Below are 17,154 nucleotides of genomic sequence, written 5' to 3'. Positions count from 1 at the left end.
CTTCCCCTCCCAAGAAGTAATTCGTCTCTCCGTTCGTTTTTCCGACGGTCGCGGAACAATTTTCTCCGCGGAATATTTCCAGCGACTACTCGACGAGAAAATCCCAACCCCCGTACCCCTTGTTCGCGAGTTTTAAAGGCTTACGGGAATCTATCGGTGCCTCGTTATTATCTCGCCGGGGTGGAATTCAATCGCGCTACCTCCCCACCGGAATCCGGCTTGGGTTTCGCCCTCGATATTGTTCCCGATCTTCTTCCTTGCACAGCAATTATACCGAGGATGATACATAATTCCGCGCACGAACGCAGAACCACAGACAACCGACGTTAATCCGACGAGCATTCTTATTTACTACACGAAACCGGTGGCGTAGCCAATTTGTCCATTCGAACATCTCGAATTTCTTACTGACGCCATCATGAATCCATAATTCTATGCTCTCTTAAATATTAATTCTCAATTTTCTCGGATCAACTTTAAACTAGAATTACTATAAGTTATTGATTTTATGAAACTGTATTAAAGATTGACAGAGTTATGATTTTTTTTTTCAGTAAAAAATGTTTTTTTTTTTTTTAAGCATTGTCTCGTTGCTGATCTCTTTTTTGACCATTTTGAAAATTTGATAAAAACTCGTTGCCACGATATTCGCATACCGAGAGGTTCGAACTGATATCCCGAATTTTTACGAGTCGTTCGGAACGTAAAGAGCAACGTAAAGTAGTTTAACCGCTGGAAGACGGTTGACGCGGTCGCCACGGAGCGACGAATAAGATTGGCCGATTTTCGGGGGCGCGCGACACCCCGACCAGTCGAGAAATCAGATTAGCGGATTAGCGAGCCCCGCGGTTCTGAATATACGGCCAACGGTTCCTCGTTTTACTTTTACATTCCAATTCCATCCCCGGTCCCGGCTCGAAATTGTAATTACAATAATTTCACGCGCGTGTGGTGGTAATACTCCAGAGGACGCGTTGCCTGGGAGCTCCGGGCGTGTAATTATATCCGCGTTAAACAGTTTGGCTCGTTCGTCTGCGCGGCCGGATTGAAATTTACGAGGGCCTCAAGAACTCGCGGAAAAATCGCGGATTCGCCAATTTACCCCTGTGCACGGATTGTTTAGCGCTGAAACTACCGAGGTCGTCTGTATCTCTGAAATTGGAAAATTCGTTCTCCGGGTATGATGGTTGACCCTCGAAACTCACGATGAAATTATTGTTGAATAGCTGCATCCCGCGATTTCGCCAACGGTTGCAACCCCTTTTACCCCCTCGAGGTTTCGATTTCGAAATATCGTTTCTTATTCCTTGTGTGCGTCATAAAGCGTGGTCCCCGAATCGAATAAAACGAAACACAGTGTTGAATACAGCCCGTTACGACCCATTACCCAATGAAGAGTCCGCCGTTTCACGAGATTCCGCCCCTGTAATAGAAACTATAGCTCCCGTATTGAATTTTTTTTTTCTTTTTTCTCCCATCGGATATCCGGGTACGCGGACAACCTCTTTCATCGTAATTAGATGTTCGAGGGGGACGCTGGTGAATAACGACACCGCGTCGCAGCCTCGATTCTCTTTCTCTCGTTTCCGTTCCTCGCACCTCCCCGCCACTGTTTCCCTCCCCGCCGGTCTTTTATTTCTCGTTGCCCCGCGATATGCCGCGGCGCAAAGTCCGCTCACGTTCCGCGGGGTTTCGCGCCGCCCGTGGAACAGGTAACTCTCGAAGGAACTCCTGCAAAGTATCCTGTATTAAATTACAGACGGCCAGGGCGTAAATCTTCGCCGACCCGAGAAACTCTCTGTTTTCCTCCGTCTTTCTTTCTTTCTTTTTTTTTTTTTTTTCTCCTACTTCGTAACTTTTCGAGCTCGCTTTGTATAATGGACCGGCTGCGAGAGCGTACGTGTGCGAAGGTGTGTATCGCGCCGCGGGTGTCGCGACGCCCGGACGTACTTGAAGGAATTGGCAACTTTCTCGGCCGCGATCACTTATTAATTCCCCTCCGCCGCGGTTGTAAAGCTGCCCATGGAACTCCTCTCCTTCCGCGTGGATCCACGGTACGAGAATCAAAGATACAGCTTGCAGCTTCAGTCGTATAGCTTTGTTAGGTTCTGACGATCGTCGAACCGTTGGAAGGCCATTCGTGTGTCGGACGCGGAATAAAGAACACTTTAATCGACACAGTTTAGTTTTCTTCCATTTACGTTCCCTCCTGGATTCCGTTACAGTAGGTAATTAAATAGCCCCCTCTTGGGCCCCATTCGACCGATCCCGCTTTCTCTCGATGCTCTCGATCTCTCTCGTGTTTAAATACGACCATTTCGGTCAGTAATAAGCTACAACGAAGGACGTGCATGCGTAGAGCCGCGAATATCCCACGCGTATGGTATGGTTCTTCTCATCTTCCAATATTAAATATCTATTACCATCCATGGTAACGTCCAAAGACCATCAACAGTTTAATCCCTCCAGTCTGAACCACCTAGCTACAACTAGCTAATCTCAAAACAAATCGAACACGCAAAAAACTTTCTCCTTAGCGTTCCTCCTTAATAAAGCATCCCGACGCAAGCCTGAACGCGCCGAGGTTTCCTACCTACGATTCCCCAGGCTTCCGTCTCCTATCGCGATTCTCCTATCGCGATTCTCCTATCGCGATTCCCTCCGCGAGGATACCCACTCGATACAGTCCACGTATGCAAACGATGCCCCGAGTTTGTTTGTATCTCTTCCGTGTACACAGCGAAAGGGAAACAGAAACCGACGAGGTGGTACGAGTCTGGCGGATCAGCGCACGCGACTCGTCGGTTTACCACCGGTCGACTCCCTTATCCGCGTGACGGAAGGCGAAACGCCGTGAGAGGATACACGTGTTCCGTGCGAACCGGCCCCCGTAATCGATCATGGAAATCCCGTGAAAAAAGTACGCTCGAATGTGACCCGCGCCGCCTCGGTCGCCGAGTGTCAAACGAGAATTAATAGTTCGCGGCAGGGAGACGAGTAATGTACAACGTTGTAGCTGGGACGGCTGGTCGCGCGATGAATAAACATGAACCGCGGGAAAAGGGGACGGGGGTGGGATGGGAGTCGTTTCATCGACGTTAGAGAAACAAAGGACAAAACGAAGAGGCCAAAGGAGGAAGTCGTCCACGAGAAAAGAAGATATATATATATAAAAGAAGAAGAAAAAAAGCAGGAAAAGTGGTAGAAAAAGAAATTAATAATCGGGGCGGGTCGCGAGCTGCGAACGAGAAGAGCGGAGTCGGGGTTTTGCGGACGGGGCTGTTTGGGGGGACACGGGGGATAGAGGGAGGGCTTTAACCGGTGACCTTTTTGAAATTCTAATTTCGTTGAAAGCACTTCGAGGCAAGCGGATTTTCATTTTTTTCCAACCTCCTCCCCCCACCTTCACCTCCACCTCCACCACCCCCCCAACTGTTCGTCATGTTTTTACTACCCCCTACCCTGTTGGTCGGGGGGCTACGCCTTCCGCGTTCGTTCCTTTTTTTCTTCCCGTTGCACGCGGCGAAAAGACTCGGGAAATAAACGCTTTGACGGCGGCGCAGCCAAGGGCCACCGCTAAATAGATTAATGAGGAGAGATCGTTTCCGGGGACTTCAATTTTATTAAAGGCTGTTCAAAGCGAATCCCTCGGCGCCCTTCGTTCGTATCGCCGAGCAACGGATTATAAATGCGACGAGGTCGGAACGGGGGAACGCGAGCCCGGGAATCGAAACGCGGGATCGGCGGGCCAAAGAAAATCCGTGCATTGTGCGGAATACGTCGACGGCGCGCGGAGATCGACGATGCGAACCGACGGAAATTAACCGAGGATTCGGTAACGTCGCGCGCGTGACGGCATTCTTTTCGGACGTCCAGCGCGGAAGATAATGCTCGAACGCTCTCGGGCTAGTTACCCTACGCGTCCCGTTCTTTTCGAAACCGTATACTTTGAGGGGCGTTCCCTCGTCTCGGGAATTTTTATGCAATTTCTGCGACGCAGAGAGGTTCTCCGTATCGTCGCTAAATGCTGAATTGGCGGGCACGATTACGCGGGAGATTGTAAGCGATTCATCGAGGAAAGGTACGCGATTACTCTTTGAGAAGATTCGAGGGATGATTGCGTGAGGACTAAGGCCGAACGCACACGGGCGCAACCGATTTGAAATTAGTGCTGCAAACCGTTTGCGCTCTTTGTTTTACCTACTCCACTATCTTTGTTTTACCTAGATACACGGTCGCGTCCAACTAGTTTCGAAGTGGTTTGAAACTGATCAGTTGCGCCCGTGTGCGATCGGTCCAATAGTTTGAAAGTATTTAGAAATATAAAGTAGGAAACGTGGCATCGCTATAGTCGTGTATATTCATTTGTAATACACCTAGTGGCTGCTCCCAATATTTCTATTAGATATTAGCTTGTACGTAATCGCATATTTTCGAGATGACTTTGGAAGACACGTTTCTCGTGCGATGAGGGTACATTCGTTTATTTATGTATACCAGCGAATGAAGAAAGTTTAACAAGCTATTCCGAAACTTTCTTCATTCACCACCCCGTTTATGATTGCGATAGGCTGTGGTCGCGGCAATGGGAACTCCCGCCTTTTTCGGCCGAATCGTTATTATCGAGTCGGCCGGTGTCGCGATTTATAGCCGTGCACACGTAACGCGCATCGGCTGAATAATTTTCCAAAGAGGCTGATGTACGATACTTTCCCATTCTCATCGATCTCGAAGTGTCAAACTGGTATCAGAATCGCCGGAGTGGCGTACTACGTCTTTATCGAGTTCTCGTCGGGAGCTGGGGGCCTATCGATAGCTCGCGGCCCGAATCACCGTCTTCCACCCTTGCCGTAAAACGACATTTACCCAACGTGTCGCAATCGGTACGGAATAATTAACCCTCCGAATTTTATTTTGTCTCTCGGAAAAGCAACCGTGTCCTCTGCGATCGTTTCCTCGGTGAAAGTTCGATGGTATCGTAGAATGAGCGAATAGGTTAAATGGACAGGGTGTCCCAGCCTAACTGATACGGACCTCCAACACGAAAACTATCAATGGTACGCAGAATTGCAAATACGGGAATCGCGTGGTAAAATGGGGGCGCGCGTTTCAGCGAGAAGGAATTTTTGTTAACTTTGTTATTTAACGAGATATGATAGTCATGCTTCGAGACGCTAAAGTGTGACGGACGCATGTTTCGATAACTATGGATGATACGAAAAAATTGTTTACATGTAAATTGCAGGATACAATGGGCTCTATATTGTGACGTAAAACGACATTTTTTTTGATATTATCAATTTAACAGATATGATGGCGAAGTTTCGTTTTTCAAATGGAACTATGTATATATATATTTTTTTTTTAGACCACGCGATAGTACTTTTTAAGACGAATTCATTAAGCTATGACGTATTTACCCGAGTTTTTAAGATAGAACGCTTGAAAGTTTGCTAATTTTCAAGAAAAAAATCTCAGCTGTCGTACGTCGTTGATCGCAGAAAGTCGTGTTTGTCGTCTAGTAGTTTAGCGAACTAAACGTAGTATTTAGCAAATAATTGTATTAAGCATACGAAACATAGACTTTCGTTGTTACTGGTTCAATCGGACCACTAACCGTTGCTTTCACCGCCTAAAGTTCAATCCCAGAGTATCTTCATCGCGATCCCAATCGGATACGTTATACGCGACAGAGGGTCGGAAGCAACAAACGACAGAGGCGAACCTTTCTCCTTGTTTCGGATTGCCCTGCTCGCGGAGTAGTCCTCGATACCCGTTTATTTATTTCTGGAAAAGTAAACCGGGTTGGACCCGACGGTGTATTAACGCAATCGTCGAGGATAAATACCATAAATGGAGCTCCGTAAAATATGGGTCACTGAAAGCAAAGTATCGATGCTAAGTGATCGCGATAACGGATATGTTCGAACTGGGGCGCAAACTGTTTCCGTTCGAAGGCTCCGATCTTTCGTGTTTTAGTTTCGCGATGCCTCGAATTACCTTTAATGGCGAAGCTCGAATGTTGGAGTCAACTCGCGGAAGAAGGATTAGCTTCGAACGCCCTTCAGCCGTGAGCGACGAGAACCGTACGAAATGTTGAGACGGTGGGCCGTCGATTTAAACCGTGTTTGCAGTTGGATAATAAAATAGCAGCCGAGGAAATGGGACCTTAATGTGGAGCATATTTACAGGCGGATAATAATAGCGAGTCGAGCGGAGTAACACGGGCCATTGAAGCCTGGCTATCGACAGTAATTGTTTGCCTGGCTTACAGGATCCAATACTTCTCGCGTCGACTATGTTTCAGCTTGGATAACCACGGGACGCGATTCGGACTTGTATAGAAAGTTGTAGCAGTCTAAACGAAAAATAAGGCTCGGAGATTCGCGCCTCTACGATTCGAGTCTCTACGATTCGAGTTCTCGTTTCACTTATTCTTGGATATGGAGGTCGCGATACTACAGAGTCCAGTAAGAGATGTGACAAATTTTTTAACCCTTTGCACTCAAAGGCCTTTCTCGGGATGTTTTCGTAGAATTCTACGTGCCTGGAATCCCGAGCTTAAATTGACTTCCAAATGACGATGAATTGACTCTCGAGTTACTTCGTTACGTTAAGATACAACTGAGAGTCACCTGCAAAGGGTTAAAAGAATATAAATTAAAAAATGTTCATTAATATTCATAATGTATTTGCGTCCACAGCTCCGTGTTAATCTCGGAGAACGAAAAGAGCGCTCGAACACGAAAATGTGATGTTCGAGAATCTGGACACTCTCTCCGTTTCTTTTTCTTTATTTTTGAATTCATCGTTGTGGGAAGTACCGTAGACGCCTCCGGTGTTATCGAAGCTTTCAGCTTTAATTAGCCCCGCCGCCGATAAACAAAAGAAGACCCCCGTAAACCTCTCGGCAGCTTCCACGCGAATCCTCGGCAAGTCAGCACCGGTGGGTACTCCAGCCTAATTAGCGATATCGAAACTTTCGACGAACTCTCAGCCTCGTTTCGGCGTCTCCTAATCAGGAGCTTAGAAAATTCGAGCGGAATAACTCCGACTAATCCCTGGGGATCCCGGGTATTTAAGTAGAGGACTTGGACGGAGGTGCTCAAAAGTGGACGTGTCCACGGCGGTTCGAAAATATGGCGGTCGATTATCACGGCTCGTTTAATTGGGGGATAAGGTGAAAAATTGGCTGGGGAGGGGAAGGCGTCACGCGACACGGGCGTCCCCGGCAGATATCGTCGCGGCGCGAGTTCGTTAAACTAATATTCATACGTCTTCGAAGAAGTGGGTCGGCTCGCTGGTATCAACCTGTACACGACTCTCGTTTATTAAGTTTTCGTGCGTTCCGCAAGTTTTATTAAGAGCCAAGAAATTCCGTCGGCGTTATCGCGCGACCCGCAGTTTCGTTTTCTTCGCGACGAACGCCCGGTACCACGGCCAATCCTCTTTTCGTTTATTCCCTCGTGCCTTTTTCTCCTGTTTCGCGTCGTATCCGCGGTCGATCCTCGAGTTCGCGGGTTTCAAACGTCCCAATTATCGACACACGTTTTTGTCAACCTGATCGGTCGACGCCATTTCTATTTCGAGGCCAAGCGCCTCTCCTTTTATTAACCAGAATCGGTTATTCCGTCCGATTGTCGTACAAAGTTTCGCTGAAATTCTCGCAGAAGCTCGGATGATATTAAAACGATTACCAGGTCTGGCGATTTCGACGTGATTGAGATACGTAGTAGTCCCCACGGGTGATCACGGGGAGGTTCAAGTCATCGTTTTGCTTTTTATGGCGCGGAACTGTAAGGAGGTCCACTAAAATTCTTTTAGAGGCACGGACGACATTAGAACGATTACGAGACCCGACGGGTTCCGATTGCAGACGGTCGCGCTGACCGTAGCAGCTGGCCGCATGGGTGAATTGCTCGGAACTGGGTGCACCGCGAACTTTAACGGCTCATCGGGATGCTAATTATGAAATAACCACGGGTGGAAATTACTTATTTTATAGGGGGAAGTTGCTAGGAGTCGAGCGATATCTCTTCGGGATTTTTAAACGACGGAGTTCGACCAAAAATTTACGAGATACGGATTTGTTTACGATTGGCGCGTTGCAAACAGGATTGTTCGGCTTTACAGAGATTTAATCATTTGGGAAGGTAGAAGAGAAGAACGAGAACTCTACAGGGTCAACCCTTTGCACCCGAGGCCTTTCTTCTGGTATCTCCCAGCAACTCGAGATGCTTTCTTAGCATTCTATTACCACGAATGCTAAGATTATATTGACTTTGAAAATGAGGAGGTTACTCAATTCGACACGTATATTTTTTTTCTTTTCTTTCGGACACTTCGAGTTCCAAAGAAATGAAACCTAAAGAAAACGTAGAGTATCGAGAGACGTAGAGTCACCCCTCGAGTGCAAATACTAGTTAATAGTCTCGAAACATTTGTATCGTTTAAGGAAGCGTGACAAAAATGTCGCTTATTTTTTGGAAAATATAAGAAAAATCGATTAAAAACAAAAAGAAACCAGCTACGCCAGGACGCGCTGACGAGTTTGCGGAAGAGAAGTGGAATGATATAGAGAAATTCAACAAGTAGTCCCGCCCCTAGTCGGGACGCGAGTTAGAGACGCGTCTAATCTCCCCTGTCCTTTCCGATCTCCGAGACATATTGACTCTGGTCGTGTAATTCGCGAAGATTTCGAGGGATCGTTAACGTAATATTTGTGGAAGAAGGAAGCCACTCGGGGGATATCCTCGAGACTCCATCGAGGGTTTGTTCCCTCGCGCGGGGAAGATACCTCCGTGTGTATCGAGCTCTCTTTCTCGATGTTTTCTTTTGCACGGAGTTGTTGAACAACTTCGCGGAAGAATCGTTCCGAAACAGGTGGAATATCAGCGTAAAGAAATCTTCGAAATGTAATAAAAATTACAGACGTACAGTCAGCGTCATAAATATTCCTAACCTCTACATCTATCCAAGATATTCGTTTAAATTACATCGCAGGTTTCACGTTTCCAAGCGTACGTTTTTTCCAAGTGTATTTCATAAATATATCGAAGTATATATAAATATATACACGTATCAGCTTATTCGTGCATATATTTTTATAACGAAAAATTCATTTCGTCGTATCGAGACTATTATTACGATCGAAAATCATTTACAAATAATATGGGCGCATATCTGAACAATGTCGCACTGACGTAACGCTTGATGATAAAGACGTTAGAATAAAATAAATTGCAAAAATGTCGTGAAATCTGTAGATTTTTCATTTAGTCAAACTTCTTCAAAAGACATAGAGGATACGAACATTTACGGGATTGATGCAATTCCGTATTGCGTATCTATGCAATTAAAAAAGAAAGAGCAATCTCAAGCCCCTAAACCCCAACTCAACGTTCGATCAAACCACGGTGGCTACCACCGAAGGATTACGAATCGAAAATCCCGCATGCCGTTGGCATAATCGCAAAACACTCAGCGTAGATCCCAGGCCGAGGGCCGTATTCGGCTCCGTTATGATCGAGTATCAAAGTCGCGACACGGGTTCACCGTGTCAAGACAGTTCCCAGCCCCGCAATCCCGATAGCCGTCGGCAGCAGTTCGATAGCTGTTCTCCATCCAGCCAGAAGCCGATCCAGCGGGGTCATAGTAATAATTCGTGCGCAGAACATCGGAAACGGTCGGTACGTCTGAATCGCATATCCGGCCGAAATGGCCGGATACGAATCGGGTGTCAGCCCTGGGAATCCGGCTGGTCGATCGGTCGATTATACGCGTCCCCGTAATAGACCGTCACATGGGATAGGATCCGTTGTGTACCAGGCGAGGTTCGACCAGGCTCGAGAGGTGTCCGCTAGAAGCTTCCGCGCCGCTCCCCGACGCTCGAGGATTTGCTGCTGGACACGTGTACCCGGGTACCGTGTTCGCAGCAGGGAATTAACACAGCTCGGTCAACCTGCGGATTATTGGTGGTTGAGCACGCAACACGCGAAAAGTTCGTCTTTGAACGGGAGCGCAAACAAATTGGCTGCGTGAAAGCGGGACGAGATTTTTGCGAATTTGTTTGTTTGTTTGGTAATGCTATAAGCCTTGGGGGACCGGTGAAACTTTTTTTTTTCTGTGGGCGGAGAATTTAATGGGAGTTCGAAAAATATTTTTTCTTCGAAGAGGATGAGAGATTTGTCGCGCACGGGGTCCAAAGTCGCATTTGAACATTGCGCAAATAGACTCGTCGAACTCACGAAGCCTGTCTTTGCGAATTTTTTCTGGAAATACGGTAAGTCTCGTGGGGATGAATCTTTTTTTCTTTTTTTTTTTTTTTTTTTTTGTGGATGGAGTACGTAATGGGAGGTCGGAAAATATTTTTTCTTCGAAGATGAAGCACAGAGATTTGTCACACACGGAGTCCAAAGTCGCATTTGAACGTAGCGCAAACAAATTCGTCAAGCTTACGTCTTCTTCACGTTCGTGAATTTTTTCTGGAAATACTGTAAGGCTCGTGGTGACGAATCTTTTTTCTGTGGATGGAGCAGGTAATTTCGGAAAATATTTTACGTTCGTTTACGGAATGCAGAATACCGGCCACGGTAAGGACCAACCGAGAGCCCGAGAACCGAGAAGGCCGAGGACTGTGGCGAGAGTAATCGGATCGCGCGGGCAACCGTCTTACCTATTTCCAAGGCGGAAATAGTTGCAAGACAATCGGAGGAATCCTCGCTTAATTACGGAATTATTTCGAGTTGCTACTCACGGGAGCTCTTGCACATCCTTTCAGGAACTCGCAATCGATTTGTCTCTAAACATCGAGCCCGTACTTTTCAATTAAAACTTCTCGCGCCGTAGAACTGCCTCGAACGCGTCGTTTGAATTTCGAGAGGCAAAAAAGCGCTTTCCCTGCGTTTTATTCGACTTTGGACTCGCTCGAAAATCGAGCATCGTCCTTTGTATTCGCGATTTGGATAGAAAATCGATCTTCGAGTCGGATAAACGACCCACAGGCGTTCCCTGGATACGTTTGGTAAACGTTTCGATTGACTCCAATTCCCTGTCGCAACGTTAGCGTTCCTCCCTTTCTTTCTTTTTCGCGAATTTCTCCAGTTCCCGAAACATCGATGTTTGCATATCGTTATTTCCCTAAATCGAGCACCGACGACGTATTTTTATTATATTTACCAAAAGAGGACCGTGACGAACGAAACGTCGCGGTAATTTAAATAAACGCGAGCCTTTCACGCTCGCCCTAATAAGTCGAATTAACGCGTACGTCCTTCGTGCATTTATCGTTCGATACACGCGAGCAGAAAACGTTCTGTTTACCCTCTTGTTACGCGGAAATGTATCACGCTTCCTTTTATCGAAGATCAAACACGAATAATTAAGAGACCAACAACCGTAACAAACTACTTTCCTATTCGTTCCGTGTACTTTCGAACGTTTTTCGAACTGTACGCGAAGACGCTTCTATTTCTATTTATCGCATTCCAGTGGCAACGAATAGAAAAAAAAACATACAAGAACAGAAAGTTTAGTAATTAATTCGTCCCTAATGAAATGATTGTAAATCGAGATTCGTGAATGCAAGAGGGATGCCTGACAGATTAAACTACCTACCGGAGCTCGGCAACTTAAAATTTTTATAAACGCGTCCGACTTTCGGCGTTATTCATTCGAGGAGAAACGCTGGACGCGGTAGATACGGTCAGACTATGGCCAGATCGGACGTTATCTGTCCCGGCGCAACGCGATGATTCGCGGACGGCCGTAGCAATCGGTGTAAAAAGATCTGCCGCGTGTACTGTTCTAACGCGATTCTGAATCGCCTGGCAAACATGTGTAGACCCGTGTATCCCCTTGTTGCGCGTTCATCGCGAGCATTAAAGCCGCGGCTTTAACTGACCTCAGCGGAGCTTCGACGATAAATTTTCCGTGCCCGGCCAGTAAACGCTCGGGCAGACGTCCTCGCGCACGCCGGGATCCTCTTGGATCCCGGTACCTGGACGCTTTATGTCGATGAGCAATTCGCGCTGGGAGGGGAAAGACGAAGGAAACCGACGGAGCTGAAAATTGTGTTTGAAACGAAACTCATGGCTGACCAGATGGGCCCTTCGACGATTGCAAATGGACGCGGCTTAATGAATTTTCCTCGTTGCTATTTTATTATCGCAAGTGGTGCTCAGCGAGACTTTTAGAACTGATAGCTTTTATGAAAGCTTCAACTTCCCTGATACCAGTTCCAATATTCAAATGGTGATAAAGTTACTTGCCATGGGAATCAAAATGTAAATAATATGTTGTTTGAGACAGCAAAATTACCAGATGGGCTCTTCGACGATCGCAAATGGACGCGCCTTAATGAATTTTCCTCGTTTCTATTTCATTATCGCAAGTGGTTCTCAGCGAGACTTTCGGAACAGATAGGTATTATGAGAGCTTGAGCTTCCTGTATTCGAATATTCTAACGGGATCGGTGATAAGGTTACTTGCCGTGAGAATCAAAATGTAAATAATATCTTGTTTGAGACAGCAACATTACTTGCTACGCTCCTCGTAAAGATTTTATTTTACACAAAGATCCGCAGTCTAGTGATTACAGTAAGGACTGGATAAGTGCAAGACAGGATTGACTAGATAAATGGAAGATGACTACCCCTACTGGGGAAGGGGTTGCTCCTTGAGCAGTGCAACGCGATCCTAACCGATTGATACGCTTCTACCGACTGCTTTTTTCCCTCGGACCGCTTTCCCTTTCGCTCTCTGCCCTTTATCTACGTTCGACGCTCGACTCGAGCCAAATGTACACATAGAATAGAAACCTCAATCGGTGGTTCTTACACTTATCTAGCGTTTACTGTATTAACGAATATCAATTCATTTATTATTCGGAGTTATCCGATAATAATCAACCTACTGCTGTTAGTTTCACTAAATAACCTCTGCTACATGTGAACAGCGCAATTAAAACGAAAAAAAAATCGTCGCAAGCATCGCCTACGAATCCGTTTGGAACACGAGGTCACGAACAGGCGTCACAGTGACTGGGGACTTCCGCGTCGCGAACGGACTAATGAAATCGTTATAGTTGGCCGAAACCTTTGAAACCTGGATCGTAAAGAATTGCTGAAGCTCGCCCGTTTCCGGCTTGCCCGCTTTAATAAGAGCCCGTCACCTGTAAGTGATATAACCCAGCCGCTGGTGCGGCGTCCTGCTTTCGGTGAAAAAAAGGTGTACAAGGTGTCCCGCTGGAAACAACCCTTAATATCGTCGCTATTTTAAATTGTATGAAGAACCGTAGCTCGCGAAAGGCGCGGAACCTCTAAGCCTGATCCATTAAATTTTGCGACCCCACTCGACTTTTTTATTAAAAGTATTATTCATTGGCCGGCACGCCGGTCTCTCGAGAGCGCAGGGCTGCGAGGAAAATTAAATTAACACGGTTCGATGTACGAACGGAAAAGGTATGGCTGCGAATATGTTCCACGGAAAAATTGTGTAAGGATATTTCTAAGATGAAATTGTTGGAAGTGTATTATCCTTTTTTAATATTAGTCGAGGCTCTTGCGGCAGTGGATACGCTACGTTAACAGGAGAAATTAAGCGGAAGCGATAAAAACGCGTGAAAAATGCTCCGGTTGTACGATTGCGAGCGCTACTGTTATTTTAAATAGCGAAATAGGACGCCCCGTATATCGGAGCGGCTCGTTCCGGCGCTTTGTTCGATCCACCAGCGAGATCGAGTTACCCCTGTATCTTCTTGCAACCCTTCTCGAGGAGACACAATGCACCGTAGTGGAATTCCACTGGTTTGATACGTCTTCAGCCGATAGATACGCTCTCCACGCCAAAGGATTCCTTAACATCTCGCCAAACTTTCTCGTGAACTCGTCTCGAACGCGCCGTGCATTCGGCTTAAACCGGCTGCGCGAACAATTCAATGAAAAATTGATTGCTCCCGAAAATGAACCCCCGAAACGCGCGAATGACTCTTGAACAAAATAATATCCGACATCCTTAAGGGGAGTACTTTTGATAAATCGATATATTATATTCTCGGTGCTCTGAGTAAGGATGATAAAAAAATAGCTCGAGTACGTGTCTTCCTAAGATGATAAAACTTAGTTCGACGTCATTCAGCGTCACTTGTTGGCGATACCACAGGCCTGAATTCCGCAGTCAGCTTTCGAGTTACAGGCTTCTCCGTGTTCCAGTAATTATTTACTTACTTTCGACAGAAAGTTTCAGCCTGCGTTTGTACACAAGCTCAAACCTCGTTGCAGGCTCGAGTTCGAGTAAAGACTGCAAACTTTTTCCGCGCCCTGGTAGGTCGTGATGTTTGCTTCGGTTGAAGGACCCCCAAAGGTTCGTACGCACTCCCCTCTGACCGCTACATTCTTCGGAACTAAATTAATGTAACGATAACATCAGCGGTTATCTTTTTAATTATCGAGCAGCCTGTTATACGCAACCTGTTCAAATTTTCGAATATAAAATACGCGAGCGAGCCAGATTTCTGATCAGTACTCTGCGGATTTTTGAATGTGTTAGAACGTACAAAATCCAAACAATACGCAAGAATATAAAACAGATCGAGAGTAAAGTTCGTATTATAACAATCGCTGAATGAAATAAATTCCCATTTAAGTTCAATTCTTGTAGGCGCGAATTTTTGTAGTTCGCGAAAATTTTATCTTGCATAAACTTCCGCAGTCTACTGATCAGTTACCCTCCAGCCCTTGATCCGCGCGTGCTCGACGGGGCGTAAAGGCGTAAAAACATACTTCCGTTACAAAAGAATTCCACGGGAACACGATCGCGTCTGGAACGGGCCAGCCACGGTCGGATCTTCATGCGCAACGAGCATAGTAACCGCGATAGCGTCCTTTCCTCGCTGAAACCGTTGACCAGGGTATCGTAAAGAAGTTCCGCGAAGACTCCAACGTGTCCGCGACGATACTACAACTTCTTCCATCCGCGACGGGCAAGACAAGAAATTGAATCTATAGTTCCGCAGGAAACGCGAGGACGTCGAAACGTTTAACCACCACTCCCCTCCGTCCCATCGCGAACTCGTGGGTGCACCGTGTATATACGTCGCGGCCAACTTTTATCGTTTTATTTTTCAAGCTTCCTCGTTCGAAGACAATGTAGCGCGCATTTGGGCGCACCGTGAAATTGGGTTGCTTGCGACACTTTTCCACTTCAAAGCCGTGCCGCGCAAAATATGAGATAGGTGGACGAACAATGAACGCACCGACGGTTCAATTTTGAAAAAAAAAAAAAAAAAAAGGAGAGAAAGAAAGCAGAAAAAAAAATACCTCCGCGCCACGTACGGCGGAATCGAGCATTTTATTTTGCCTGGGGAAGGTTCTCGTGGCTCCTTTGTTCCGCTCGTTCTCGGTGCGTTTGATAAATGTCGGGGATCGCGCGCGCCGTGCCTTTTAACTTGCGCGTAACAATGAGAATTCCTTGCTGCGGGATCGATGAGGGGTCCTCAAAGTAAAAATCTCGACGAATCGGGATCGGATTACCGTCCGACCGTGCAATTTCCTGTTCTGCCTGTCTGCCCGGTCACCTTTTTATGGGCCCTCTCTGAACGTACACTTTTCGGTAATTATCGTCTGGTTGCGGACCTTCCTATTCTACTTGCACGACCAGTCGTCACCTTACGATGCTTCTCGTCCGGCCACGTATCGACCTGTACCACTCGTCGGGTCGCACAATTTAGAATCGACCACACTGCCTTTGTCTGACCACGGACTTTCCTTTTCCACTTGATCGAAGCTCGATATCTCGCGTCAAAGGATGTTCTCGGTTTACATTTCTCTGCTATTATTTCGTATTATTTACTCAAAATATACATTCTTTATCTGCACAAAATTCAGATGTGACCTGCGCCGAATTATTTTGTGTGACAATGTTCGTATAAATAGACAAGCAACAGCGATGGTGCAAAATGAATCGTACGCAATTCGATGATATTTAGACATCGAATATCGCGTACGCGTTAATTATTAATGGAATGAAAGAAACTTTTGGGACAACCTAATATTATTATTATTAACGCGGGGCCACTTTGGCGTACGAACTCGTTTCAATTACACCGTCAGCACCCGACCTTAGACGTACCAAACTGTATCGACCGAACCCGTAGGTGTGTTAATGCCATTAGTAGATCTAGGGTAACCGCCCCCGGAAGCTCGCGCCATCGAGGGAAAATAAAATTTTACGTTCCTCTCAATTAATTGAAATCATCGGTTCTATCGTCGATTTTAATTAATACAATCAATTTCTGTCGCTGACATTTTCAATCGGCTCCGATAAGTAGAATGTACTCTCCGCCAAAAAAAAAAAATATATCAGAAATAGCACAAAACGACGAACACGCGACAACGACTTATCACTTCCTATTTGTCGCACAAAATAGATCCCTACTGTAGATCCCTACTGTTTCGCGTATTACTATAACTCCGTCTCCTTCCTACTTCACTCCTTCGAGCGGCCAGCAAACGCATTCACTCCTACACGCTGCTAACGATTAATCTTTATTATTCTTCCTTTGTTTTCACTTTCTCTCTATTTTTCATTCCACTTTTGTACCACGTTCTTTTCCTGTAATCCTCTCCCGTAGCACCTCGGCACATTCGTTGGGCCCTTTCTCTCGTTAGATGGGAACCCTTTCGTCACCGAAAACACATTTGAATCGGACAGCGACGCGACTTACAAGGGATCACAAACACGCTGGCTGCTAAATTAAAACTCGAGACTGTCGAAGATAATTTCACGCTGGTAGCGTTTCATTTTCGAACCCCTCGAAATTCACGAACCCTGTCCGAATTTATTTTCACTATCGCCTTAATAGCTCTGCGATTTGGACAGCGATGTAAGTGATCGGAAACATGGTGGCTGCTAAATTAAAATCCGAGAGCGTCGAAGACAATTTCACGCTGGTAGCGTTTCATTTTCGAACCCCTCGAAATTCACGAATCCTGTCCAAATTTATTTTCACTATCGCCTCGATAGGTAAATATACCCTTTTGGGTAGCTTGTACCTCGCATTGGACCACGAAGAGCAGCCAAGCACTCGCCCAGCTCGGACAACAACAGAAAGATTGCAAACACGGTCAATTTTCAATTTGCCATCGACGCTATTGG

At 46.2% G+C, this 17,154-nt stretch overlaps 2 protein-coding genes across 3 annotated transcripts in view; one reads left to right on the top strand and one right to left on the bottom strand.

Moving 5' to 3' along the window:
- Window positions 1-17,154, bottom strand: part of LOC128886803 (uncharacterized) — a 65,229-nt gene that overhangs the window by 39,512 nt on the left and 8,563 nt on the right. The gene's annotated exons all lie outside the window — the stretch shown is intronic.
- Window positions 7,304-17,154, top strand: part of LOC128886812 (ceramide glucosyltransferase) — a 52,703-nt gene continuing 42,852 nt past the window's right edge. Inside the window, exon 1 of the mRNA XM_054141978.1 lies at window positions 7,304-7,313. The gene's annotated coding sequence lies outside the window, so the exon portion shown is untranslated. The remainder of the gene's footprint in view (window positions 7,314-17,154) is intronic.

The sequence above is a fragment of the Hylaeus anthracinus genome, unplaced genomic scaffold (assembly GCF_026225885.1).
Source record: "Hylaeus anthracinus isolate JK02 unplaced genomic scaffold, UHH_iyHylAnth1.0_haploid 11985, whole genome shotgun sequence".
Taxonomy (NCBI): Eukaryota; Metazoa; Arthropoda; class Insecta; order Hymenoptera; family Colletidae; genus Hylaeus; species Hylaeus anthracinus.
Note: the sequence above shows the minus strand (reverse complement) of the source record. Positions and strands in the feature narration are given on the sequence as shown.